The sequence below is a fragment of the Heptranchias perlo genome, unplaced genomic scaffold (genome assembly GCF_035084215.1).
Source record: "Heptranchias perlo isolate sHepPer1 unplaced genomic scaffold, sHepPer1.hap1 HAP1_SCAFFOLD_50, whole genome shotgun sequence".
Taxonomy (NCBI): Eukaryota; Metazoa; Chordata; class Chondrichthyes; order Hexanchiformes; family Hexanchidae; genus Heptranchias; species Heptranchias perlo.
The window spans coordinates 5,602,913-5,630,742 of NW_027139516.1; the positions used below are offsets into that span (position 1 = coordinate 5,602,913).

At 53.2% G+C, this 27,830-nt stretch overlaps 1 protein-coding gene across 5 annotated transcripts in view; it reads right to left on the minus strand.

The window, feature by feature from the left end:
- Positions 1 to 27,830, minus strand: part of LOC137314026 (NACHT, LRR and PYD domains-containing protein 3-like) — a 64,936-nt gene that overhangs the window by 32,119 nt on the left and 4,987 nt on the right. For 4 of the 5 annotated variants that reach the window (XM_067979728.1, XM_067979724.1, XM_067979723.1 and 1 more), the window contains exon 2: positions 25,048 to 25,200. The gene's annotated coding sequence lies outside the window, so the exon portion shown is untranslated. Of the gene's footprint in view, positions 1 to 23,480; positions 23,545 to 25,047; positions 25,201 to 27,830 lie in introns of those variants that run through there. The other variant, XM_067979727.1, reaches the window with a different exon arrangement.

The following is a 27,830-nucleotide window of genomic DNA, read 5'->3' on the forward strand; positions in this document are numbered from 1 at the left end:
CCATCATTGATTGAAGGAAGGTGTTCTCTCTCATTCTTCCTCTCACCCCTCCCCCGACCAATCACCGATTTAAGTAAGGGGCTCTCTCTCATTCTTCCTCTCCCCCCTCCCCCGACCCATCACTGAATAAAGTATGGGCTCTTTCTCATCCTCCCTTTCCCACTCCCCCACACATCACTGATTAAAGTAAGGGGCTCTCTCTCATTCTCCCTCTCCCCTCATCCCCCACCCATCACTGATTAAAGTGAGGGGATCTCTCTCATTCTCCCTCGTCCCTCTCCCTCCACCCATCACTGATTAAAGTAAGGGGCTCTCTGTCATTCTTCCTCTCCCACTCCCCCTCCCAGCGCCCATCACTGATTAAAGTAAGGGGCTCTCTCTCATTCTCCCTCCACCTCACCCCCACCCATCACTGATTAAACTAAGGGGGTCTCTGTCATTCTCCCTCTCCCCCCGCCCATCGCTGATTAAAGGAAGTGGCTCTCTCTCATTCTCCCTCTCCCACTCCCCCTCCCACCGCCCATCACTGAATAAAGTAAGGGTCTCTCTCTCATTCTCCCTCTCCCCTCTCCACCACACATCACTGATTAAAGTCAGGGGCTCTCTCTCATTCTCCCTCTCCCCCCGCCATTCACTGATTAAAGGAAGGGGCTCTCTCTCATTCTCCCTCTCCCCCTCCCCCACCCATCACTGATTAAAGTAAGGGGCTCTCTCTCATTCTTCCTCTCCCCCCTACCCCTCCCCCTCCCCCTACCTATCACTGAATAAAGTAAGGGGCTCTCTCTCATTCTCCCTCTCCCACTCCCCCCACCCATCACTGATTAAAGTAAGGGGCTCTCTCTCATTCTCCCTCTCCACCCTCCCCCCGCCCATCACTGATTAAAGTAAGGGGCTCTCTCTCATTCTCCCTCTCCCCCTACCCCTCCCCCTCCCCCCACCCATCACTAATTAAAGAAAGGGGCACCCTCTCATTCTCACTCTCCCCCCACCCATCACTGTTTGAAGTAAGGGGCTCTCTCTCATTCTCGCTCTCCCCCCGCCCATCGCTGATGAAAGGAAGAGGCTCTCTCTCATTCTCCCTCTCCCCCCTCCCCCACCCATCACTGATTAAAGTAAGGGGCTCTCTCTCATTCTCCCTCTTCCACTCCCCCCCTACCCATCACTGATTAAAGTAAGGGGCTCTCTCTCATTCTTCCTCTCCCCCCTACCCCTCCCCCTCCCCCTACCCATCGCTGAATAAAGTAAGGGGCTCTCTCTCATTCTCCCTCTCCCCCCTCCCCCACCCATCGCTGATCAAAGTAAGGGGCTCTCTCTCATTCTCCCTCTCCCCCCGCCATTCACTGATTAAAGGAAGGGGCTCTCTCTCATTCTCCCTCTCACCCTCCCCCACCCATTAATGATTTAAGTTTGGGGCTCTCTCTCATTCTCCCTCCCCCATCACCCCACGCATCACTGATTAAAGTAAGGGGCTCTCTCTCATTCTTCCTCTCCCCCCTCCCCCTACCCATCACTGTTTAAAGTAAGGGGCTCTCTCTCATTCTCCCTCTCCCCCCACCCATCACTGATGAACGTAGGGGGCACTCTTTCATTCTCCCTCTCCCCCTCCACCACCCATCACTGATGAAAGGAAGGGGCTCTCTCTCATTCTCCCTCTCCCCCGACCCATCACTGATTAAAGTAAGGGGCTCTCTCTCATTCTCCCTCTCCCCCTCCCCCACCCATCACTGATTAAAGTAAGGGGCTCTCTCTCATTCTCCCTCTCCCCCCACCCATCACTGATTAAAGTAGGGGGCACTCTTTCATTCTCCCTCTCCCCCTCCCCCACCCATCACTGATGAAAGTAAGGGGCTCTCTCTCATTCTCCCTCTCGCCCTCCCCACACCCATCACTGACTAAAGTCAGGGGCTCTCTCTCATTCTCCCTCCCCCCCACCCATCACTGATTAAAGTGAGGGGCTCTCTCTCATTCTCCCTCTCCCCCGACCCATCACTGATTAAAGTAAGGGGCTCTCTCTCATTCTCCCTCTCCCCCGACCCATCACTGATTAAAGTAAGGGGCTCTCTCTCATTCTCCCCATCCCCCCTCCCCCCACACCCCACCCCCCACCCATCACTGATTAAAGTCAGGGGCTCTCTCTCATTCTCCCTCTCGCCCCTCCCCCACCTATCGCTGATTAAAGTAATGGGCTCTCTCTCATTCTCCCTCTGACCCCTCCCTCCACCCATCACTGATGAAAGGAAGGTGCTCTCTCTCATTTTTCCTCTCACCCCTCCCCCGACCCATCACTGATTAAAGTAAGGGGCTCTTTCTCATTCTCCCTCTCACCCCTCCCCCCACCCATCACTGATTAAAGACAGGGGCTCACTCTCATTCTCCCTCTCGCCCTCCCCACACCCATCACTGACTAAAGTCAGGGGCTCTCTCTCATTCTCCCTCCCCCCCACCCATCACTGATTAAAGTGAGGGGCTCTCTCTCATTCTCCCTCTCCCCCGACCCATCACTGATTAAAGTAAGGGGCTCTCTCTCATTCTCCCTCTCCCCCGACCCATCACTGATTAAAGTAAGGGGCTCTCTCTCATTCTCCCCATCCCCCCTCCCCCCACCCCCCACCCCCCACCCATCACTGATTAAAGTCAGGGGCTCTCTCTCATTCTCCCTCTGACCCCTCCCTCCACCCATCACTGATGAAAGGAAGGGGCTCTCTCTCATTCTTCCTCTCACCCCTCCCCCGACCCATCACTGATGAAAGTAATGGACTCTCTCTCATTCTCCCTTTCCCCCTCCCCCCACCCATCGCTGATTAAAGTAAGGGGCTCTCTCTCATTCTCACTCTCCCCCTCACCCACCCATCAGTGATGAAAGTCAGGGGCTCTCTCTCATTCTCTCTCTCCCCCTCCCCCCACCCACAACTGATTTTAGTTCGGGGCTCTCTCTCATTCTCCCTCTCCCCCTCCCCATCACTGATTAAAGTAATGGGCTCTCTCTCATTCTCCCTCTCCCCCCTCCCCCCACCCATCACTGATTAAAGTCAGGGGCTCTCTCTCATTCTCCCTCTCCCACTCCCCCCACACATCACTGATTAAAGTAAGGGGCTCCCTCTCATTCTCTCTCTCCCCCTCCCCCCACCCATTACTGATTTGAGTTCGGGGCTCTCTCTCATTCTCCCTCCCCACTCCCCCCACGCATCACTGATTAAAGTAAGGGGCTCTCTCTCATTCTCCCCGTCACCCTCCCCCCACCCATCACTGATTAAAGTAAGGGGCTCTCTCTCATTCTCCCTCTCCCCCACCCCGCACCCATCACTGATTAAAGTAAGGGGCTCTCTCTCATTCTCCCTCTCCCCCTCCCCCATCACTGATTAAAGGAAGGGGCTCTCTCTCATTCTCCCTCTCCCCCTCCCCCACCCATCACTGATGAAAGTAATGGACTCTCTCTCATTCTCCCTCTCCCCCTCCCCCCACCCATCGCTGATTAAAGTAAGGGGCTCTCTCTCATTCTCACTCTCCCCCTCACCCACCCATCAGTGATGAAAGTCAGGGGCTCTCTTTCATTCTCTCTCTCCCCCTCCACCCACCCACAACTGATTTTAGTTCGGGGCTCTCTCTCATTCTCCCTCTCCCCCCTCCCCATCACTGATTAAAGTAAGGGGCTCTCTCTCATTCTTCCTCTCACCCCTCCCCCGACCCATCACTGATTAAAGTAAGGGGCTCTCTCTCATTTACCCCCTCCCAGCTCCCCCCTCCCCCCACACCCCACCACCCACCCATCACTGATTAAAGTCAGGGGCTCTCTCTCATTCTCCCTCTCCCCCCTTCCCCACCTATCGCTGATTAAAGTAATGGGCTCTCTCTCATTCTCCCTCTGACCCCTCCCCCACCCATCACTGATTCAAGGAAGGGGCTCTCTCTCATTCTCCCTCTCCCACTCCCCCCACGCATAACTGATTAAAGTAAGGGGCTCTCTCTCATTCTCCCTCTCCCCGACCCATCACTGATTAAAGTAAGGGGCTCTCTCTCATTCTCCCTCTCCCACTCCCCCCACACTTCACTGATTAAAGTAAGGGGCTCTCTCTCATTCTCTCTCTCCCCCTCCCCCCACCCATTACTGATTTAAGTTCGGGGCTCTCTCTCATTCTCCCTCCCCACTCCCCCCACGCATCACTGATTAAAGTAAGGGGCTCTCTCTCATTCTTCCTCTCCCCCGTCCCCGTACCCATCACTGAATAAAGTAAGGGGCTGTCTCTCATTCTCCCTCTCCCACTCCCCCCACATATCACTGATTAAAGTAAGGGGCTCTCTCTCATTCTTCCTCTCCCCCCTCCCCCCACCCATCACTGATTAAAGTAAGGGGCTCTCTCTCTTTCTTCCTCTCCCCCTGCCCCCGACCCATCACTGATTAAGGTAAGGGGCTCTCTATCATTCTTCCACTCCCCCCTCCCCCGACACATCACTGATTAAAGTAAGGGGCTCTCTCTCATTCTCCCTCTCCCCCCACCCATCACTGATGAAAGTCAGGGGCTCTCTCTCATTCTCCCTCTCCCCCTCCCCACACCCATCACTGATGAAAGTCAGGGGCTCTCTCTCATTCTCCCTCCCCCCCACCCATCACTGATTAAAGTAAGGGGCTCTCTCTCATTCTCCCTCTCCCCCTCCAACACCCATCACTGATGAAAGTCAGGGGCTCTCTCTCATTCTCCCTCCCCCCCACCCATCACTGATTAAAGTAAGGGGCTCTCTCTCATTCTCCCTCTCCCCCGACCCATCACTGATGAAAGTAAGGGGCTCTCTCTCATTCTCCCTCTCCCCCCTCCCCCCACCCATTACTGATTTAAGTGAGGGGCTCTCTCTCATTCTCCCTCTCCCCCGACCCATCATTGATTGAAGGAAGGGGCTCTCTCTCATTCTTCCTCTCACCCCTCCCCCGACCAATCACTGATTAAAGTAAGGGGCTCTCTCTCATTCTCCCTCTCACCCTCCCCATCACCGATTTAAGTAAGGGGCTCTCTCTCATTCTTCCTCTCCCCCCTCCCGTGACCCATCACTGAATAAAGTAAGGGGCTCTCTCTCATCCTCCCTTTCCCATTCCCCTCACACATCACTGATTAAAGTAAGGGGCTCTCTCTCATTCTACCTCTCCCCTCATCCCCCACCCATCACTGATTAAAGTGAGGGGCTCTCTCTCATTCTCCCTCTCCCCTCATCCCCCACCCATCACTGATTAAAGTGAGGGGCTCTCTCTCATTCTCCCTCCACCTCACCCCCACCCATCACTGATTAAAGTAAGGGGGTCTCTGTCATTCTCCCTCTCCCTCCACCCATCACTGATTAAAGTAAGGGGCTCTCTCTCATTCTCCGTCTCCTCCCGCCATTCACTGATTAAAGGAAGGGGCTCTCTCTCATTCTCCCTCTCCCCCTCCCCCACCCATCACTGATGAAAGTAAGGGTCTCTCTCTCATTCTCCCTCTCCCACTCCCCCCCTACCCATCACTGATTAAAGTAAGGGGCTCTCTCTCATTCTTCCTCTCCCCCCTACCCCTCCCCCTCCCCCTACCCATCGCTGAATAAAGTAAGGGGCTCTCTCTCATTCTCCCTCTCCCCCCTCCCCCACCCATCGCTGATCAAAGTAAGGGGCTCTCTCTCATTCTCCCTCTCCCCCCGCCATTCACTGATTAAAGGAAGGGGCTCTCTCTCATTCTCCCTCTCCCCCTCCCCCACCCATTAATGATTTAAGTTTGGGGCTCTCTCTCATTCTCCCTCCCCCATCACCCCACGCATCACTGATTAAAGTAAGGGGCTCTCTCTCATTCTTCCTCTCCCCCCTCCCCCTACCCATCACTGTTTAAAGTAAGGGGCTCTCTCTCATTCTCCCTCTCCCCCCACCCATCACTGATGAACGTAGGGGGCACTCTTTCATTCTCCCTCTCCCCCTCCACCACCCATCACTGATGAAAGGAAGGGGCTCTCTCTCATTCTCCCTCTCCCCCGACCCATCACTGATTAAAGTAAGGGGCTCTCTCTCATTCTCCCTCTCCCCCTCCCCCTCCCCCACCCATCACTGATTAAAGTAAGGGGCTCTCTCTCATTCTCCCTCTCCCCCCACCCATCACTGATTAAAGTAGGGGGCACTCTTTCATTCTCCCTCTCCCCCTCCCCCACCCATCACTGATGAAAGTAAGGGGCTCTCTCTCATTCTCCCTCTCGCCCTCCCCACACCCATCACTGACTAAAGTCAGGGGCTCTCTCTCATTCTCCCTCTCCCCCGACCCATCACTGATTAAAGTAAGGGGCTCTCTCTCATTCTCCCTCTCCCCCGACCCATCACTGATTAAAGTAAGGGGCTCTCTCTCATTCTCCCCATCCCCCCTCCCCCCACACCCCACCCCCCACCCATCACTGATTAAAGTCAGTGGCTCTCTCTCATTCTCCCTCTCGCCCCTCCCCCACCTATCGCTGATTAAAGTAATGGGCTCTCTCTCATTCTCCCTCTGACCCCTCCCTCCACCCATCACTGATGAAAGGAAGTTGCTCTCTCTCATTTTTCCTCTCACCCCTCCCCCGACCCATCACTGATTAAAGTAAGGGGCTCTCTCTCATTCTCCCTCTCACCCCTCCCCCCACCCATCACTGATTAAAGACAGGGGCTCACTCTCATTCTCCCTCTCGCCCTCCCCACACCCATCACTGACTAAAGTCAGGGGCTCTCTCTCATTCTCCCTCCCCCCCACCCATCACTGATTAAAGTGAGGGGCTCTCTCTCATTCTCCCTCTCCCCCGACCCATCACTGATTAAAGTAAGGGGCTCTCTCTCATTCTCCCTCTCCCCCGACCCATCACTGATTAAAGTAAGGGGCTCTCTCTCATTCTCCCCATCCCCCCTCCCCCCACCCCCCACCCCCCACCCATCACTGATTAAAGTCAGGGGCTCTCTCTCATTCTCCCTCTCCCCTCTCCCCCCTCCCCCACCTATCGCTGATTAAAGTAATGGGCTCTCTCTCATTCTCCCTCTGACCCCTCCCTCCACCCATCACTGATGAAAGGAAGGGGCTCTCTCTCATTCTTCCTCTCACCCCACCCCCGACCCATCACTGATGAAAGTAATGGACTCTCTCTCATTCTCCCTTTCCCCCTCCCCCCACCCATCGCTGATTAAAGTAAGGGGCTCTCTCTCATTCTCACTCTCCCCCTCACCCACCCATCAGTGATGAAAGTCAGGGGCTCTCTCTCATTCTCTCTCTCCCCCTCCCCCCACCCACAACTGATTTTAGTTCGGGGCTCTCTCTCATTCTCCCTCTCCCCCTCCCCATCACTGATTAAAGTAATGGGCTCTCTCTCATTCTCCCTCTCCCCCCTCCCCCCACCCATCACTGATTAAAGTCAGGGGCTCTCTCTCATTCTCCCTCTCCCACTCCCCCCACACATCACTGATTAAAGTAAGGGGCTCTCTCTCATTCTCTCTCTCCCCCTCCCCCCACCCATTACTGATTTGAGTTCGGGGCTCTCTCTCATTCTCCCTTCCCACTCCCCCCACGCATCACTGATTAAAGTAAGGGGCTCTCTCTCATTCTCCCCGTCACCCTCCCCCCACCCATCACTGATTAAAGTAAGGGGCTCTCTCTCATTCTCCCTCTCCCCCACCCCGCACCCATCACTGATTAAAGTAAGGGGCTCTCTCTCATTCTCCCTCTCCCCCTCCCCCATCACTGATTAAAGGAAGGGGCTCTCTCTCATTCTCCCTCTCCCCCTCCCCCACCCATCACTGATGAAAGTAATGGACTCTCTCTCATTCTCACTCTCCCCCTCACCCACCCATCAGTGATGAAAGTCAGGGGCTCTCTTTCATTCTCTCTCTCCCCCTCCCCCCACCCACAACTGATTTTAGTTCGGGGCTCTCTCTCATTCTCCCTCTCCCCCTCCCCATCACTGATTAAAGTAAGGGGCTCTCTCTCATTCTTCCTCTCACCCCTCCCCCGACCCATCACTGATTAAAGTAAGGGGCTCTCTCTCATTTACCCCCTCCCCCCTCCCCCCACACCCCACCACCCACCCATCACTGATTAAAGTCAGGGGCTCTCTCTCATTCTCCCTCTCCCCCCTTCCCCACCTATCGCTGATTAAAGTAATGGGCTCTCTCTCATTCTCCCTCTGACCCCTCCCCCACCCATCACTGATTCAAGGAAGGGGCTCACTCTCATTCTTCCTCTCACCCCTCCCCCGACCCATCACTGATTAAAGTAAGGGGCTCTCTCTCATTCTCCCTCTCCCACTCCCCCCACACATCACTGATTAAAGTAAGGCGCTCTCTCTCAATCTCTCTCTCCCCCTCCCCCCACCCATTACTGATTTAAGGTCGGGGCTCTCTCTCATTCTCCCTCTCACACTCCCCCCACGCATAACTGATTAAAGTAAGGGGCTCTCTCTCATTCTCCCTCTCCCCGACCCATCACTGATTAAAGTAAGGGGCTCTCTCTCATTCTCCCTCTCCACCCTCCCCCCACCCATCACTGATTAAAGTCAGGGGCTCTCTCTCATTCGTCCTCTCCCCCCTCCCCCGACCCATCACTGAATAAAGTAAGGGTCTCTCTCTCATTCTCCCTCTCCCACTCCCCCCACACTTCACTGATTAAAGTAAGAGGCTCTCTCTCATTCTCTCTCTCCCCCTCCCCCCACCCATTACTGATTTAAGTTCGGGGCTCTCTCTCATTCTCCCTCCCCACTCCCCCCACGCATCACTGATTAAAGTAAGGGGCTCTCTCTCATTCTTCCTCTCCCCCCTCCCCGTACCCATCACTGATTAAAGTAAGGGGCTGTCTCTCATTCTCCCTCTCCCACTCCCCCCACATATCACTGATTAAAGTAAGGGGCTCTCTCTCATTCTTCCTCTCCCCCCTCCCCCCACCCATCACTGATTAAAGTAAGGGGCTCTCTCTCTTTCTTCCTCTCCCCCTGCCCCCGACCCATCACTGATTAAGGTAAGGGGCTCTCTATCATTCTTCCACTCCCCCCTCCCCCGACACATCACTGATTAAAGGAAGGGGCTCTCTCTCATTCTCCCTCTCCCCCCACCCATCACTGATAAAAGTCAGGGGCTTTCTCTCATTCTCCCTCTCTCCCTCCCCCACCCATCACTGATGAAAGTGAGGCACTCTCTCTCATTCTCCCTCTCCCCCTCCCCACACCCATCACTGATGAAAGTCAGGGGCTCTCTCTCATTCTCCCTCCCCCCCACCCATCACTGATTAAAGTAAGGGGCTCTCTCTCATTCTCCCTCTCCCCCTCCCACACCCATCACTGATGAAAGTCAGGGGCTCTCTCTCATTCTCCCTCCCCCCCACCCATCACTGATTAAAGTAAGGGGCTCTCTCTCATTCTCCCTCTCCCCCGACCCATCACTGATGAAAGTAAGGGGCTCTCTCTCATTCTCCCTCTCCCCCCTCCCCCCACCCATTACTGATTTAAGTGAGGGGCTCTCTCTCATTCTCCCTCTCCCCCGACCCATCATTGATTGAAGGAAGGGGCTCTCTCTCATTCTTCCTCTCACCCCTCCCCCGACCAATCACTGATTAAAGTAAGGGGCTCTCTCTAATTCTCCCTCTCACCCTCCCCATCACCGATTTAAGTAAGGGGCTCTCTCTCATTCTTCCTCTCCCCCCTCCCCCGACCCATCACTGAATAAAGTAAGGGGCTCTCTCTCATCCTCCCTTTCCCATTCCCCTCACACATCACTGATTAAAGTAAGGGGCTCTCTCTCATTCTCCCTCTCCCCTCATCCCCCACCCATCACTGATTAAAGTGAGGGGCTCTCTCTCATTCTCCCTCTCCCCCTCTCCCTCCACCCATCACTGATTAAAGTAAGGGGCTCTCTCTCATTCTCCCTCCACCTCACCCCCACCCATCACTGATTAAAGTAAGGGGCTCTCTCTCATTCTCCCTCTCCCTCCACCCATCACTGATTAAAGTAAGGGGCTCTCTCTCATTCTCCGTCTCCTCCCGCCATTCACTGATTAAAGGAAGGGGCTCTCTCTCATTCTCCCTCTCCCCCTCCCCCACCCATCACTGATGAAAGTAAGGGTCTCTCTCTCATTCTCCCTCTCCCACTCCCCCCTACCCATCACTGATTAAAATAAGGGGCTCTCTCTCATTTTTCCTCTCCCCCCTACCCCTCCCCCTCCCCCTACCCATCGCTGAATAAAGTAAGGGGCTCTCTCTCATTCTCCCTCTCCCACTCCCCCCACACATCACTGATTAAAGTAAGGGGCTCTCTCTCATTCTCCCTCTCCACCCTCCCCCCCCCATCACTGATTAAAGTCAGGGGCTCTCTCTCATTCTCCCTCTCCCCCTCCCCCTCCCCCTCCCCCCACCCATCACTAATTAAAGAAAGGGGCACCCCCTCATTCTCCCTCTCCCCTCTCCCCCCACCCATCACTGTTTGAAGTAAGCGGCTCTCTGTCGTTCTCGCTCTCCCCCCGCCCATCGCTGATGAAAGGAAGAGCCTCTCTCTCATTCTCCCTCTCCCACTCCCCCACCCATCACTGATTAAAGTAAGGGGCTCTCTCTCATTCTCCCTCACCCCCCTCCCCCACCCATCGCTGATTAAAGTAAGGGGCTCTCTCTCATTCTCCCTCTCCCCCCGCCATTCACTGATTAAAGGAAGGGGCTCTCTCTCATTCTCCCTCTCCCCCTCCCCCACCCATTAATGATTTAAGTTTGGGGCTCTCTCTCATTCTCCCTCCCCCCTCCCCCCACGCATCACTGATTAAAGTAAGGGGCTCTCTCTCATTCTTCCTCTCCCCCCTCCCCCTACGCATCACTGATTAAAGGAAGGGGCTCTCTCTCATTCTCCCTCTCCCCCCACCCATCACTGATGAACGTAGGGGGCACTCTTTCATTCTCCATCTCCCCCTCCCCCACCCATCACTGATGAAAGTCAGGGGCTCTCTCTCATTCTCCCTCTCCCCCTCCCCACACCCATCACTGATTAAAGTCAGGGGCTCTCTCTCATTCTCCCTCCCCCCACCCATCACTGATTAAAGTAAGGGGCTCTCTCTCATTCTCCCTCTCCCCCGACACATCACTGATTAAAGTAAGGGGCTCTCTCTCATTCTCCCTCTCCCCCTCCCCCACCCATCACTGATTAAAGTAAGGGGCTCTCTCTCATTCTCCCTCTCCCCCCACCCATCACTGATTAAAGTAGGGGGCACTTTTTCATTCTCACTCTCCCCCTCCCCCACCCATCACTGATTAAAGTAAGGGGCTCTCTCTCATTCTCCCTCTTCCCCTCCCTCACCCATCACTGATTAAAGTAAGGGGCTCTCTCTCATTCTTCCTCTCCCCCTTCCCCCGACCCATCACTGATTAAAGTAAGGGGCTCTCTCTCATTCTCACACTCCCCCCACCCATCATTGATTAAAGTAGGGTGCACTCTTTCATTCTCCCTCTCCCCCTCCCCCACCCATCACTGATGAAAGTGAGGGGCTCTCTCTCTCATTCTCCCTCTCCCCCTCCCCACACCCATCACTGATTAAAGTCAGGGGCTCTCTCTCATTCTCCCTCCCCCCCACCCATCACTGATTAAAGTCAGGGGCTCTCTCTCATTCTCCCTCTCTCCCCTCCCCCACCCATTACTGATTTAAGTCAGGGGCTTTCTCTCATTCTCCCTCTCCCCCGACCCATCACTGATTGAAATAAGGGGCTCTCTCTCATTCTCCCTCTCTCCCCTCCCCCACCCATCACTGATTAAAGTCAGGGGCTCTCTCTCATTCTCCCTCTCCCACTCCCCCGACACATCACTGATTAAAGTCAGGGGCTCTCTCTCATTCTCCCTCTCCCACTCCCCCCACCCATCACTGATTTAAGTTCGGGGCTCTCTCTCATTCTCCCTCCCCACTCCCCCCACGCATCACTGATTAAAGCAAGGGGCTCTTTCTCATTCTCCCTCTCCCCCTCCCCATCACTGATTAAAGTAAGGGGCTCTCTCTCATTCTTCCTCTCCCCCCTCCCCCGACCCATCACTGAATAAAGTAAGGGGCTCTCTCTCATTCTTCCTCTCCCCCCTCCCCCGACCCATCACTGAATAAAGTAAGGGTCTCTCTCTCATTCTCCCTCTCCCACTCCCCCCACACATCACTGATTAAAGTAAGGGGCTCTCTCTCATTCTTCCTCTCCCACTCCACCCACACATCACTGAATAAAGGAAGGGGCTCTCTCTCATTCTCCCTCTCCCACTCCCCCCACCCATCACTGATTAAAGTAACGGGCTCTCTCTCATTCTTCCTCTCCCCCCTCCCCCGACCCATCACTGATTAAAGTAAGGGGCTCTCTCTCATTCTCCCTCTCCCCCCACCCATCACTGATTAAAGTCAGGGGCTTTCTCTCATTCTCCCTCTCCTTCTCCCCCCTCCCCCCACCCATCACTGATTAAAGTAGGGGGCACTCTGTCATTCTCCCTCTCCCCCTCCCCCACCCATCACTGATGAAAGTAAGGGGCTCTCTCTCATTCTCCCTCTCCCCCGACCCATCACTGATTGAAGTAAGTGGTCCCTCTCATTCTTCCTCTCACCCCTTCCCCGACCCATCACTGATTAAAGTCAGGGGCTCTCTCTCATTCTCCCTCTCCCCCTCCCCATCACCGATTAAAGTGAGGGGCTCTCTCTCATTCTCCCTCGCCCCTCTCCCTCCACCCATCACTGATTTAAGTAAGGGGCTCTCTCTCATTCTTCCTCTCCCGCCTCCCCCGACCCATCACTGATTAAAGTAAGGGGCTCACTCTCATTCTCCCTCTCCGCCCTCCCCCCACCCATCACTGATTAAAGTAAGGGGCTCTCTCTCATTCTCCCTTTCCCACTCCCCCTCCCACCGCCCATCACTGATTAAAGTAAGGGGCTCTCTCTCATTCTCCCTCTTCCACTCCCCCTCCCACCGCCCATCACTGATTAAAGTAAGGGGCTCTCTCTCATTCTCCCTCTCCCTCTCCCCCCACCCATCACTGATTAAAGTAAGGGGCTCTCTCTCATTCTCCCTCTCCCTCTCCCCCCACCCATCACTGATGAAAGTAAGGGGCTCTCTCTCATTCTCCCTCTCCCTCTCCCCCCACCCATCACTGATTAAAGTAAGGGGCTCTCTCTCATTCTCCCTCTCCCTCTCCCCCTTCCCCTCCCACCACCCTTCACTGATTAAAGTAAGGGGCTCTCTCTCATTCTCCCTCTCCCTCTCCCACCACCCTTCACTGATTAAAGTAAGGGGCTCTCTCATTCTCCCTCTCCCTCTCCCCCCGCCCATCACTGATTAAAGTAAGGGGCTCTCTCTCATTCTCCCTCTCCCTCTCCCCCCACCCATCACTGATTAAAGTAAGGGGCTCTCTCATTCTCCCTCTCCCTCTCCCCCCACACATCACTGATTAAAGTGAGGGGCTCTCTCTCATTCTCCCTCTCCACTCTCCCCCCACCCATCACTGATGAAAGTAAGGGGCTCTCTCTCATTCTCCCTCTCCCCCTCCCCCCGCCAATCACTGATTGAAGTTCAGGGCTCGCGCTCATACTCCCTCTGCCCCCTCCCCCACCCATCACTGATGAAAGTAAGGGTCTCTCTCTCTCATTTTCCCTCTGCAACTCCCCCCACACATCACTGATTAAAGTAAGGGGCTCTCTCTCATTCTCCCTCTCCACTCTCCCCCCATCCATCACTGATTAAAGTGAGGGGCTCTCTCTCATTCTCCCTCTCCCCCCTCGACTCAACCATTCCTGATTAAAGTAAGGGGCTCCCTCTCATTCTCCCTCTAACCCCCGCCCATCAATGATTATAGTTCGGGGCAACCTCTCATTCTCCCTCTATCCCCCGCCCATCACTGATTAAATTAAGGGACACTCTCTCGTTCTCCCTCTCCCTCTCCCCCCACCCATCACTGACGAAAGTAAGGGGCTCTCTCTCATTCTCCCTCTCCCTCTCCCCCAACCCATCACTGATGAAAGTAAGGGGCTCTCTCTCATTCTCCCTCTCCCCTCTCCCCCCACCCATCACTGATTAAAGTGAGGGGATCTCTCTCATTCTCCCTCTCCCCCCTCACCCCACCCATCACTGATTAAAGTAAGGGGCTCTCTCTCATTCTCCCTCTCTCCCCACCCCAGCCAACACTGAAAAAAGTAAGGGGCTCTCTCTCATTCTCCCTCTCCCCCCACCCATCACTGATGAAAATAAGGGGCTCTGTCTCATTCTCCCTCTCCTCCTACCGATCACTGATTAATTTCAGGGGCTCTCTCTCATTCTCCCTCTCCCCCCTCCCCCCGCCCATCACTGATTGAAGTAAGGGGCTCCCACTCCCCTCTCCCCCCGCCCATCACTGATTGAAGTGAGGGGCTCTCTGTCATTCTCCCTCTCCCTCCGCCCATCGCTGATTAAAGTAAGGGGCTCCCTCTCATTCTTCCTCTCCCCCTCCGACCGCCCATCACTGATTAAAGTAGAGGGCACTCTGTCATTCTCCCTCTCCCCCTCCCCACACCCATCACTGATTGAAGTCAGGGTCTCTCTCTCATTCTCCCTCTCCCCCTCCCCCCACCCATCACTGATTAAAGTAAGGTGCTCTCTCTCATTCTCCCTCTCCCCCCTCCACTCACCCATTCCTGATTAAAGTAAGGGGATCCCTCTCATTCTCCCTCCAACCCCCGCCCATCAATGATTAAAGTTAGGGGCTGCCTCACATTCTCCCTCTAACCCCCGCCCATCACTGATTAAATTAAGGGGCACTCTCTCATTCTCCCTCTCCCTCTCCCCCCACCCATCACTGACGAAAGTAAGGGGCTCTCTCTCAATCTCCCTCTCCCTCTACCCCCATCCATCACTGATTAAAGTAAGGGGCTCTCTCTCATTCTCCCTCTCCCCTACCCCCACCCATCACTGAATAAAGTAAGGGGCTCTCTCTCATTCTCCCTCTCCCCCCTCCCATCATTGATTAAAGTAAGGGGCTCTCTCTCATTCTCCCTCTCCCTCTCACCCCGCCAATCAATGATTAAAGTAAGGGGCTCTCTCTCATTCTCCCTCTCCCCCTCCCTCCACCCAACACTGATTGAAGTAAGGGGCTCTCTCTCATTCTCCCTCAAAACTCCCCCCACCCATCACTGATTAAAGGAAGGGGCTCTCTCTCATTCAATCTCCCCCTCCCCCCACCCATCACTGATTAAAGTCAGGGGCTCTCTCTCATTCTCCCTCTCCCCCTCCCCCCACCCATCACTGATTAAAGTTGAGGGCTCTCTCTCATTCTCCCTCTCACCCCTCCCCCATCACTGATTAAAGTGAGGGGCTCTCTCTCATTCTCCCTCTCCCCCTCCCCCCGCCAATCACTGATGAAAGTTAAGGGCTCGCTCTCATACTCCCTCTGCCCCCTCCCCCACCCATCACTGATGAAAGTAAGGGTCTCTCTCTCATTCTCCATCCACAACTCCCCCCACACATCAATGATTAAAGTAAGGGGCTCTATCTCATTCTCCCTCTCCACTCTCCCCCCACCCATCACTGATTAAAGTGAGGGGCTCCCTATCATTCTCCCTCTCACCCTCCCCCCACCCATCACTGATTAAAGTAAGGGGCTCTCTCGCATTCTCCCACTCCCTCTCCCCCCACCCATCACTGATTAAGGGAAGGGGCTCTCTCTCATTCTCTCTCTCACCCTTCCCCCATCACTGATTAAAGTGAGGGGCTCTCTCTCATTCTCCTTCTCCCCCTCCCACCACCCTTCACTGATAAAAGTAAGGGGCTCTCTCATTCTCCCTCTCCCTCTCCCCCCACCCATCACTGATTAAATTAAGGGGCTCGCTCTCATTCTCCCTCTCCCCCCACCCATCACTGATTAAAGGAAGGGGCTCTCGCTCATTCTCCCGCTCCGTCTCCCCCCAACCATCACTGATTAAAGTAAGGGGCTCTCTCGCATTCTCCCTCTCCCTCTCCCCCCACCCATCACTGATTAAGGTAAGGGGCTCTCTCATTCTCCCTCTCCCCCTCCCCCCAAACTTCACTGATTAAAGTAAGGGGCTCTCTCTCATTCGCCCTCTCCCCCTCACTCCACCCAACACTAATTAAAGTAAGGGGCTCTCACTCATTCTCCCTCTCCCTCTCCCTCCACCCATCACTGATTAAAGTAAGGGGCTCTCACTCATTCTCCCTCTCTCTCCACCCATCACTGATTAAAGTAATGGTGTCTCTCTCATTCTCCCTCTCCCCCTCCCCCCGCCCATCACTGATTCAAGTCAGAGGCTCTCTCTCATTCTCCCTCTCCCCCTCCCCCCGCCCATCACTGATTCAAGTCAGTGGCTCTCTCTCATTCTCCCGCTCCCCCCTCCATCACTGATTAAAGTAAGGGGCTCTCTCTCATTCTCCCTCCCCCCTCCCGCCACACATCACTGATTGAAGTAAGGGGCTCTCTCTCATTCTCCCCCTCCCCCCACCCATCACTAATTAAAGTCAGGGGCTCTCTCTCATTCTCCCTCTCCCCCCTCCTCCCTCTCCCCCCTCCTCCCTCTCCCCCCTCCTCCCTCTCCCCCCTCCCCACCCATCACTGATTAATGTCAGGGGCTCTCTCTCATTCTCCAACTCCCCCCATAGATTTTGTCCCTATTGGATCAAACCCGATTGACAAGTCCGTCCCCCTGTCATCCCCAACTGACTCCTCCCCCGGGGCCCTTCCGGGGCAGGGTCTGCGCACTGCACACTCGGGACAAATGAACGCCTCCCCCACAGGCACCGCCCTCTCTCAGTTGATTGACCGACCGCAGAAAGGGTCACGTGTCTCCAGATTTTTAAACCCTTTCGGCCGTTTCACCGACTCAGCGCGGGCCCGGATGCAGCGCGCTTGTGTGATGTCAGCAATCCGGCGGGGTCGCGACCTGACTGATGGAAGAATCCAGGGGACTGGAGACGATCAACTGGTCCCTATCCTCCGCCATCATCTCAATCCACCGCCATCATCTCAATCCACCGCCATCCTCCCCCTGGAGAGGATCATCCGGTCCCTATCCACCGCCATCATCTCAATCCACCGCCATCCTCCCCCTGGAGAAGATCAACCGGTCCCAATCCACCGCCATCATCTCAATCCACCGCCATCCTGCCCCTGGAGAAGATCAACCGGTCCCCATTCACCGCCATCATCTCAATCCACCGCCATCCTCCCCCTGGAGACGATCAACCGGTCCCCATCCACCGCCATCATCTCAATCCACCGCCATCCTCCCCCTGGAGAGGATCAACCGGTCCCCATCCACCGCCATCATCTCAATCCACCGCCATCCTCCCCCTGGAGAAGATCAACCGGTCCCCATCCATCTCCATCATCTCAATCCACCGCCATCCTCCCCCTGGAGAAGATCAACCGGTCCCCATCCACCGCTATCATCTCAATCCACCGCCATCATCTCAATCCACCGCCATCCTCCCCCTGGCGGGAGTGTGAATCAGACGGTTAATCAGACTCATCCATCCCTTTCTCACCTCCAGACTCCACTATTCCAATACTCTCCTGCCCGTCCTCCCATCTTCCACCCTCCATAAACATCCTAAACTCTGCTGCCCATGTCAGAACTCGCACAAAGTCCCGTTCACCCATCACCCGCTTTGCTCACTGACCTACATTGGCACACGGTCTGGGAACGCCTCCATTTTAAAATTCTCATCCTGGTTTTGAAATCCGTGCACGACCCTCCCCCCTCCCCATCTCTGTAACCTCCTCCAGCCCTACAACCCTCCGCGATCTATGCGCTCCTACAAATCTCGCCTCTTGCCGATCCCCCCATTTCCATTGCTTCACCACTGGCGGCCGTGCCTTCTGCTGCCTGGACCCCAAGCTCTGGAATTTCCTCGCTAAACCTCTGCGCCTCTCTCTAATCCTTCAAGACGCTCCTTAAAATCTACCTCATTGATTGATCGAGCTCTCGACGGGCTCTAACCAGAGCTATGGAAAGATGTAACATAACTTCCTCCACTTCATATTCCAGCCCTTGAGATAAAGGCCAACATTACATTAGTCTTTTTGATCACTTCGTGTACCTGCCCACTGGGTTTTAGAGATTTGTGTACTTGGACCCCTAAATTTCTCTGCTCATCCACAGTTCCCACACTCTTCCCATTCAGAAAATATTCCGATTTGTCTTTTTCTGATCCAAAGTGGATGACCTCACACTTGCCCACATTAAACACCATCTCCCACAGTTTTCCTCACTCACTTAGTCTGTCTGTGTCCCTGGTTTCCAGTTTCCCCAATAGAGTCAGATTCTGTTTTCAGTACAAAGTAACAGGGAATCAAATCTACCCTTTTATTAGGTGTGTTGAGGTGATAGGAAGTTGAAGTACAGATCGGTTACGATTTAATAGAATGGCGGGAAAGGATCGAGGGGATGAATGGCCTCCTCCTTTTCCTGTGTAACAACCTCGAGGAGCTGAACGGACTCCCCCTGTTCCGGTGTAACCGGCTCGAGGGGTTGAATGGCCTCCTCCTGTTCCAGTATAACAGGCTCGAGGGGCTGAATGGCCTCCTCCTGTTCCTGTGTAACAGGCTCGAGGGGCCGGATGGCCTCCTCCTGTTCCTGTGTAACAGGCTCGAGGGGCTGAACGGCCTCCTTCTGTTCCTGTGTAACAAGCTCGAGGGGCTGAACGGCCTCCCCCAATTCCAGTGTAACAGGCTCGAGTGGCTGAACGGCCTCCTCCTGTTCCTATATAATGTCATTGGGTTTGGAGTGAAACACACGGGTAATGATACAGTATCAAACACTTTGGGGAAGGCACTGGGTCACCACACAATGGCAGGGTACCGTGTAAGAGACACAGTGAGAAAGGATGTGTGCGTATATCAGTGAGTGAGAGTGAGAGAGAGGATGCCTCTGTCTATCAGTGAATGAGTGAGTGTGAGCGAGGGTGCCTCCGTATATCAGTGAATGAGTGAGTGTGTGTGAGAGAGAGGATGCCTCTGTATATCAGTGAGTGACTCGGAGTGAGTGTGTGAGAGAGGATGCCTCTGTATATCAGTGAGTGACTCTGAGTGAACGTGTGTGAGAGAGACGATGCCTCTGTATATCAGTGAGTGACTCTGAGTGAACGTGTGTGAGAGAGAGGATGCCTCTGTATATCAGTGAGTGACTCTGAGTGAACGTGTGTGAGAGAGACGATGCCTCTGTATATCAGTGAGTGACTGAGTATCTGTGTGTATTTTGTGTGTAGGGGACAAGCGGCAGGATGATGAAACCCAACCTTGAACCATCAACAACTTCTAAAACACGACACAGACTGGGACTGAACAAGTTAAATTCCCAGAAGACACGTGTCCATAACACTGGTTGGATCAGACACTGCAAGTGGCGTCTCGGGGCAAAGTATCAGAAACCTCTTCCTCATATCGACCCATTCAGCAGAGGGGGGCGATGCAACAGATCGACTTTACCCCCCAGTCTCCAGGTTACAAACCTCAGTCAGCAGAGGGGGGAGATGCAACAGATCTACTTTACCCCCCAGTCTCCAGGTTCAAGCCTCAGTCAGCAGAGGGGGGCGATGCAACAAATCTACTTTACCCCCCAGTCTCCAGGTTACAAACCTCAGTCAGCAGAATGGGGCGATGCAACAGATCTACTTTACCTCCCAGTCTCCAGGTTACAAACCGTTGTCAGCAGAGGGGGGCGATACAACAGATCTACTTTACCCCCCAGTCTCCAGGTTACAAACCTCAGTCAGCAGAGGAGGGCGATGCAGCAGATCTACTTTACCCCCCAGTCTCCAGGTTACAAACCTCAGTCAGCAGAGGGGGGCGATGCAACAGATCTACTTTACCCCCCAGTCTCCAGGTTACAAACCACAGTCAGCAGAGTGGGGCGATGAAACAGATCTACTTTACCCCCCAGTCTTCAAGTTACAATCCTCAGTCAGCAGAGGGGGGAGATGCAACAGATCTACTTTACCCCCCAGTCTCCAGGTTACAAACCTCAGTCAGCAGAGGGGGGCGATGCAACTGATCTACTTAAACTCCCAGTCTCCAGGTTACAAACCGCAGTCAGCAGAGGGGGGCGAAGCAACAGATCTACTTTACCCCCCCCCCCCCATTCTCCAGGTTACAAACCGCTGTCAGCAGAGGAGGGCGATGCAACAGATCTACTTTATCCCCCAGTCTCCAGGTTCAAGCCTCAGTCAGCAGAGGGGGGCGATGCAACAAATCTACTTTACCCCCCAGTCGCCAGGTTACAAACCTCAGTCAGCAGAGGGGGGCGATGCAGCAAATCTACTTTACCCCCCAATCTCCAGGTTACAAGCCTCAGTCAGCAGAGGGGGGCGATGCAACAGAACTACTTTACCCCCCAGTCTCCAGGTTACAAACCACAGTCAGCAGAGTGGGGCGATGAAACAGATCTACTTTACCCCCCAGTCTCCAAGTTACAAACCTCAGTCAGCAGAGGGGGGAGATGCAACAGATCTACTTTACCCCCCAGTCACCAGGTTACAAACCTCAGTCAGCAGAGATGGGCGATGCAACAGATCTACTTTACCCCCCAGTCTCCAGGTTACAAACCTCAGTCAGCAGAGGGGGGCGATGCAACAGATCTACTTTACCCCCCAGTCTCCAGGTTACAAACCTCAGTCAGCAGAGGGGGGCGATGCAGCAAATCTACTTTACCCCCCAATCTCCAGGTTACAAGCCTCAGTCAGCAGAGGGGGGCGATGCAACAGATCTACTTTACCCCCCAGTCTCCAGGTTACAAACCACAGTCAGCAGAGTGGGGCGATGAAACAGATCTACTTTACCCCCCAGTCTCCAAGTTACAAACCTCAGTCAGCAGAGGGGGGAGATGCAACAGATCTAGTTTACCCCCCAGTCTCCAGGTTCCAAACCTCAGTCAGCAGAGGGGGGCGATGCAACTGATCGACTTAAACTCCCAGTCTCCAGGTTACAAACCGCAGTCAGCAGAGGGGGGAGATGCAACAGATCTACTTTACCCCCCAGTCTCCACGTTACAAACCGCTGTCAGCAGAGGAGGGCGATGCAACAGATCTACTTTACCCCCCAGTCTCCAGGTTCAAGCCTCAGTCAGCAGAGGGGGGCGATGCAACAAATCTACTTTACCCCCCAGTCTCCAGGTTACAAATCGCAGTCAGCAGAGGGGGGCGATGCAACAGATCTACTTTACCCCCCAGTCTCCAGGTAACAAACCTCAGTCAGCAGAGGGGGGCGATGCAGCAAATCTACTTTACCCCCCAATCTCCAGGTTACAAGCCTCAGTCAGCAGAGGGGGGCGATGCAACAGATCTACTTTACCCCCCAGTCTCCAGGTTACAAACCACAGTCAGCAGAGTGGGGCGATGCAACAGATCTACTTTACCCCCCAGTCACCAGGTTACAAACCTCAGTCAGCAGAGGTGGGCGATGCAACAGATCTACTTTACCCCCCATTCTCCAGGTTACAAACCGCTGTCAGCAGAGGGGGGAGATGCAACAGATCTACTTTACCCCCCAGTCTCCAGGTTACAAGCCTCAGTAAGCTGAGGGGGGCGATGCAACAGATCTACTTTACCCCCCAGTCTCCAGGTTACAAACCACAGTCAGCAGAGTGTGGCGATGAAACAGATCTACTTTACCCCCCAGTCTCCAAGTTACAAACCTCAGTCAGCAGAGGGGGGAGATGCAACAGATCTACTTTACCCCCCAGTCACCAGGTTACAAACCTCAGTCAGCAGAGGTGGGCGATGCAACAGATCTACTTTACCCCCCAGTCTCCAGGTTACAAGCCTCAGTCAGCAGAGGGGGGCGATGCAACAGATCTACTTTACCCCCCAGTCTCCAGGTTTCAAACCGCAGTCAGCAGAGTGGGGCGATGAAACAGATCTACTTTACCCCCCATTCTCCAGGTTACAAACCGCTGTCAGCAGAGGGGGGAGATGCAACAGATCTACTTTACCCCCCAGTCTCCAGGTTACAAGCATCAGTCAGCAGAGGGGGGCGATGCAACAGATCTACTTTACCCACCCCCCCCCCCCCAGTCTCCAGGTTACAAGCCTCAGTCAGCAGAGGGGGGCGATGCAACAGATCTACTTTACCCCCCAGTCTCCAGGTTACAAACCGCAGTCAGCAGAGGCGGGCGATGCAACAGATCTACTTTACCCCCCAGTCTCCAGGTTACAAACCGCAGTCAGCAGAGGGGGGCGATGCAACAGATCTACTTTACCCCCCAGTCTCCAGGATACAAACCGCAGTCAGCAGAGGCGGGGCGATGCAACAGATCTCCTTTACCGCCCAGTCTCCAGGTTACAAACCTCAGTCAGCAGAGGGGGGCGATGCAACAGATCTACTTTACACCCATTCTCCAGTTTACAAACCTCAGTCAGCAGAGGGGGGCGATGCAGCAGATCTACTTTACCCCCCACTCTCCAGTTTAAAACCTCAGTCAGCAGATGGGGGCGATGCAACTGATCTACTTTACACCCATTCTCCAGTTTATAAACCTCTGTCAGCAGAGGTGGGCGATGCAACAGATCTACTTTACCCCCCAGTCTCCAGGATACAAACCGCAGCCAGATGAGGCGGGCGATGCAACTGATCTACTTTACCCCCCAGTCTCCAGGTTTCAAACCGCAGTCAGCAGAGGGGGGCGATGCAGCAGATCTACTTTACCCCCCAGTCTCCAGGTTTCAAACCGCAGTCAGCAGAGGGGGGAGATGCAACAGATCTACTTTACCCCCCATTCTCCAGGTTACAAACCGCTGTCAGCAGAGTGGGGAGATGCAACAGATCTACTTTACCCCCCAGTCTCCAGGTTACAAGCCTCAGTCAGCAGAGGGGGGCGATGCAACAGATCTACTTTACCCCCCAGTCTCCAGGTTACAAACCTCAGTCAGCAGAGGGGGGCGATGCAACAGATCTACTTTACCCCCCCAGTCTCCAGGTTACAAACCTCAGTCAGTTGAGTGGGGCGATGCAACAGATCTACTTTACCCCCCAGTCTCCAGGTTACAAACCGCAGTCAGCAGAGGGGGGCGATGCAACAGATCTACTTTACCCCCCAGTCTCCAGGATACAAACCGCAGTCAGCAGAGGCGGGCGATGCAACAGATCTACTTTACCCCCCAGTCTCCAGGTTACAAACCGCAGTCAGCAGAGGGGGGCGATGCAACAGATCTACTTTACCCCCCAGTCTCCAGGATACAAACCGCAGTCAGCAGAGGGGGGCGATGCAACAGATCTCCTTTACCGCCCAGTCTCCAGGTTACAAACCTCAGTCAGCAGAGGGGGGCGATGCAACAGATCTACTTTACCCCAGTCTCCAGGTTACAAACCTGAGTCAGCAGAGGGGGGGCGATGCAACAGATCTACTTTACACCCATTCTCCAGTTTACAAACCTCAGTCAGCAGAGGGGGGCGATGCAGCAGATCTACTTTACCCCCCACTCTCCAGTTTACAAACCTCAGTCAGCAGAGGGGGGCGATGCAACTGATCTACTTTACACCCATTCTCCAGTTTACAAACCGTTGTCAGCAGAGACGGGCAATGCAACAGATCTCGTTTCCGTTCCTTGAGTTCGCTGGCAACTTCCAGCTGCCAAATGGAAAAAAAGTGTTTTGAACTTTGTGTCGCTGCAATTATGCTTGTTTTTCAAAAACATATTTTCACCCCGCCATTTCTTAACAACGGTATTATTTATGATCGCTTTGTAATATGAAAGTTGCATGACACGCCAGACTTGTACATTAATCTCAAGGGCCTGTCTCTCACTGATATTTTGAAAACACGGTCCTCTATTTATACCTGTTAAGTTAGATTAAACATAATTATAAATCGATAAACGGATGGTTAGAAAAAGGCTTTTAAGATTAATATGTGTCGATAACCAGGGGACACAGATTTAAGATAATTGACAAAAGAAGCAGGCGGGGGGAGATGAAGAGATTTGCATTTTGATGTGGCCAGATATTATGATCTGGACTGGACTACCTGAACGGGTGGTGGAAGCAGATTCAATAGTAACTTGAAAAAGGAATTGGATAGAATAACGGAATGATTACAGCATCGAAGGAGACCATTCAGGCCATCGAGCCTGTGCCGGCTCTTAGTCAGAGCATTACATTTAATCCCATTCCCCCGCTCTTTCCACGTAGACCTGCAAATATTTTCCCTTGCACAATTTATCCAATTCGCTTTTGAATCTGCTTCCACCATCCTGTCAGGCAGCGCATTCCAGATCATTAAACTCACTGCATTTGGTTCTTTCGCCAAGCAACTTAAATGTGTGTCATCTGGTTCGTGACCCTTCCGCCAATGGGAACTGTTCCACTTTATTTACTTAATCTAAATCGCCATGATTTTGAACACTTCTATCGAATCAAAGAGCAAGGAAATGAATCTGGATTGTATCGGGACAAACATCGCTCTCAGTTTATTAAAAAGAATCCTCGGCAGAGGCTGGATCAGGTGATCACCCAGAACATTATTCTGACAACACACAAAATAATCAATTGGAAGAATTTTTACAATCCATTAAATAAGATTTGCGTATCATTTTATCACCAGTTTATATTTAAATGATAATCATTTAATTCAACTGCAAGTGTGAAATCCAGAAATAGATTTACTGATGGGAAATAATATTAAGCAAAACCCAGTATCCAGTTCAGAATTGTAAGATGGTTGATTTTGATGGATATGAAATATATTTGAATTCAGTAACACTGTCTGGCATTACATTAAAACACAGTATAATATCGATATTATGGAGACAAGAAAGGTGGGTTCTTTCCAAGTTGGTGCAGGGGGCGGGGAGACACTTTAAACCTGATGGGCTCCGCATCAGACTGGAGTCATCTCTTCGATCAAACCCCTTCACTCTAAAACACACACAAGATTCATTTGTGACTGTGTGATTTGAGACAGAAACTGATCTCACTTCACATTTCATTGCACTGCCTCATGCTGGATAATTGTACTCGGTGATTAGACTCTCCCAGTCTCATTCTCGCCATTTCCCCCTTTACCTTGTAACCTTTGTGGACTGTCTACAGGACCAGTGTTCATTTGAGGAAATGACACTTTCTCTTACCTTTCTCCCCAGTCGATCTGCGGAAGCTCTTTGAATCGGAAGGGTTATCTCTGGTTGCTGCTCTCACAATCCTGTGCTGATTCACCTGCTGTTGTTCCTCAGTCTACAATCCCTGTTTACTTTTCTCAATCACTTCGTCATTCACCGGGAGATCTAATAATGGCAGGGCAGAAAATGAGACCAATCCTGACGGTGTGAAGGAGAATCTAATCTGCACTTTCCCTCGCTGCAGAAATGAATGCCGCTCATTGATTCCGCCACTTCCATTGGTTCAAAACAAGTGATTGATAACCCCACCCGCCAATCAGTGCCTGGTCCCACACACAGCCCCACGCCCGCTTGTTATGAACCAATAGAATAGAACCTCCCTTCCGATCAGCACTGTGGGAGAACCTTCACCACACAGACTGCAGCGGTTGAAGAAGGCGGCTTACCACCACCTTCTCAAGGGCAATTAGGGCTGGGCAATAAATGCTGGCCTCGCCAGCGATGCCCACATCCCATGAACGAATAAAAAAATAATAGAACGGGCGGAAGTCACTCGCCTATGCGAATCTCTGTAGGAGTTTTTTGAGGATGTCACGAGCAGGGTAGATAAAGGGGAACTAGCGGATGTTGCTTATTTCGATTTTCAAAAGGCAGTCAATAAATTGCCACACAATAGTTTGTTACACAAGAGAAGGGCTCATTGGGTTGGGCTAATATTGAGGATTGAGAATTGGTTCACGAACAGAAAACAGAGAGTCGGGATAAACGATTCATTTTCAGGTTGGCAGGCTGTAACCAGTGGAGTGCCACAAGGATCAGTGCTGGGGCCTCAGCTATTTACAATCTATATTAATGACTTAGATGAAGGCACCGAGTGCTGTGTATCCAAGTTTGCTGACGATACAAAGCTAGGTGGGAAAGTAAGCAATGAGGATGACACAAAGAGTCTGCAAAGTGATATAGACAGCTTCAGTGAGTGGGCAAAAATATGGCAGATAGAGTATAATGTGGGGAAATGTGAGGTTATTCACTTTTGTCCGAAGCAAAGAAAAACAGAATATTTTTTAAATGGTGAGAAACTGTTACATTTTAGCGTTCAGAGGTGTCCTCGTACAAGAAACAAAGAAAGTTAACATGCAGGTACAGCAAACAATCATGAAGGCAAATAGCATTTTGGCCTTTATTGCAAGGGGGTTGGAGTTCAAGAGTAAGGAATTCTTCCGAGAATTGTATCGGGCTTTGATGAGACCTCACCTGGAGTACTGTGTACACTTTTGGTCTCTTTATCTATGGAAGGATATACTTGTCTTACAGGCAGTGCAAGATGGGTTCACTGGATTGATTCCTGGGATGAGAGGGTTGTCCTATGAGGAGAGATTGAGTAGAATGGGCCGATACTCTCTGGAGTTTAGAAGAATGAGAGGTGATATTATTGAATCATATAAGATTCATTGGGGTTTTGACAGGGTCGATGCTGAGAGGTTGTTTCCCCTGGCTGGATAGTCTAGAACAAGGGGGCATAGTCTCAGGATACGGGGTCAGACTTTTAGGAATAAGATGAGGAGAAATGTCTTCATTCAGAGGGTTGTGAACCTTTGGATTTCTTTTTCCCCGGGGGGCTGTGGATGGTCAATCGTTGAGTATATTCAAGGCTGAGATTGAGAGATTTTTGGACTGTAATTGACTCAAGGGATATGGGGATCAGACGGGAAAGTGGAGTTGAGGTTGAAGATCAGCCATGATCTTATTGAATGGCGGAGCAGGATCGAGGGGCCGGATGGCCCAGCCCTGCTCCTATTTTGTATGTTCTTATGAGGTGACCCAGGGGATGGACCGGGCGGTGATACCAGGCAGTGAGACCGGGCGGAGAGTGCGGGAGTGCAGCTCCTCACTGACTGAAGCCCGGGGTTCAGGGAGGGGGAGATTTATCTGAGCCACAAGCACACTCCCTGGAGCTGCCACACGTTCCCGGGCCCAGAGAGAGGGACAACACAGTCACTCACATGACCCTCCATGCACCCTCATTCACGTGCCTCTCCCTCCACAGTCACCCACATCCCTATCCCTCCACCGTCTCTCACATCCTCCACCCTCCACCCTCACACACATCCCCCTCCCTCCACACTCACACACACCACCTCCCTCCACCCTCACACACATCCCCTCCCTCCACCCTCGCACACATCCCCCTCCCTGCACCCTCACCCTGAACCACATCCCCATCCCTCCACCCTGTTTCACATCTCCTCCCTCCACTCTCACTCACCTCACCCTCCCACAACACTCATTCACATCCCACTCCTTCCACACTCACTCACATCCACTTCCATCCACCCTCACACACATCCCCCTCACTCCACCCTCAAGCACATGCCCCTCTCTCCACTCTTACTCAGATCACCCTCCCTCAACACGCATTCATATCCCTATCCCTCCATCCTCTTTCACATCCCCCTCACCCCACTCTCACTCACATTCACTTCCGTCCAGCCTCACTCACATACGACTCCCTCCACCCTCACACACATCCTGCTCCCTCCACCCTGACTCATAACACCCTCCCTCCACTCTCACTCACACATCCCCCTCCCTCCACCATAACACACAATCCCCTCCCTCCACTCACACTCACACATCCACTTCCTTCCAGCCTCATTCACATTGGTCCCATCAACCTTACTCACAATCCCCTCCCTCCACTCTCACTCACACTTCCGCCTCCCTCCAGCCTCACTCACAACCCCGTGCTTCCACCATCACATACAAACTCCTCCATCTACACTCACTCACATCGT